This window comes from Sinocyclocheilus grahami, unplaced genomic scaffold, assembly GCF_001515645.1.
Source record: "Sinocyclocheilus grahami isolate Dianchi unplaced genomic scaffold, SAMN03320097.WGS_v1.1 scaffold324.1, whole genome shotgun sequence".
Lineage (NCBI taxonomy): Eukaryota > Metazoa > Chordata > Actinopteri > Cypriniformes > Cyprinidae > Sinocyclocheilus > Sinocyclocheilus grahami.
Genome location: NW_015505503.1, coordinates 175,409 through 177,111, shown reverse-complemented (window position 1 = coordinate 177,111; position 1,703 = coordinate 175,409).

Here is a 1,703-nt window from a genome sequence, read left to right as displayed (position 1 = left end):
TACCAGGACTCATTTAACATTCAACAATGATAAGCCATGGTTTACAGCAAAACTTCGTCATCTTCGTCAGGCCAAAGAGGACGCCTACAAAAGGGGGCACAGAGTCTTGTACAATCAGGCCAGAAACACACTGAATAAGGAGATTAGAGTGGCCAAGAGGAACTATGCTAAAAAGCTAGATCACCAGTTTTCTGCCAACGACCCTGCATCAGTTTGGAAAGGCCCGAAAGACATCACCAACGACAAGACACCATCCCCCAGCACTGAGGCCAATCAACAACTTGCTCAAGACCTGAATGAGTTTTACTGTAGAATTGAAACTCCCAGTCTAACACCCCACACCCGCTCTGAACATATCTCCACACAACCATCAACACCTCCTGCAACCCCCTCTCCCCCACTCCTATGTTTCAGATCAGTGAGGATGATGTGTGCCAGGTCTTCAGAAAGAACGAGAAGAAAAGCACCAGGCCCAGACAGTGTGACACCAGCATGTCTGAAACCTGTGCTGACCAGCTGGCCCCCATCTTCTCACAGATCTTCAACAGATCACTGAAGCTGTGCGAAGTCCCTGCCTGCTTCAAACGCTCCACCATCATCCCCATCCCAAAGAAACCTAAGATAACAGGACTTAATGACTACAGACCTGTGGCTCTAACATCTGTGGTCATGAAGACATTTGAGAGGTTGGCGTTGGCTTATCTGAAGGACATTACTGGACCCTTACTTGACCCCCTGCAGTTTGCTTACCGAGCAAACACTTCCGTGGATGATGCAGTCAACATGGAACTGCACTTCATCCGGTAACATCTGGACAAAACAGGGACTTATGTGAGGATCCTTTTTGTGGACTTTAGCTCCACTTTCAACACCATCATCCCAACACTCCTCCAGACCAAGCTAACCCAGCTCTCTGTTGAAGTTTGCAGATGACACTACAGTCATCGGTCTCATCCAGGACGGAGATGAGTCTGCTTACAGACAGCAGGTTAAAGAGCTGGCTGTCTGGTACAGTCACCACAACCTGGAGCTCAACTCGCTCAAAACTGTGGAGATGATCATGGACTTCAGGAGGAACCCCCCTGCACTCCCCCCACTCACCATCATGGACAGCACTGTGACTGCAGTGGAGTCATTCAGGTTCCTGGGCACCACAATCTCGCAGGACCTGAAGTGGGGCACCTCCATTTTTAAAAAGGCCCAACAAAGGTTGTACTTCCTTTGCCAACTGAGGAAATTCAACCTGCCACAGGAGCTGCTGAAACAGTTCTAATAGTTCTACTCTAATAACTGTCTGGTTTGGTTCAGTTACAAAATCAGACATCAGAAGACTACAGAGAATGGTTCGGACTGCTGAAAGGATTATTGGTGCTCCCCTGCCTACCCTCCAAGAACTGTATACATCCAGAGTGAGGAAAAGGGCTCAGAAAATCACTCTGGATCCATCACATCCAAGCCATCTCCTTTTTGAACTTTTGCCATCTGGTTGGCGTAACAGAGCACCGAATACCAGGACAGTCAGGCACAAGAACAGTTTCTTTCCCCAGGCAAACTACCTCATGAACAGTTAATGTTCTCCCACTGTGCAATAAAAATGTGCTATAACCTTATACTTATCACCCTAAATCCTAGTACATCCCTACAAATTTAATTTTAATTTTATTCCTATCCTATCTATAGCACACCTGTACATACAATTTATT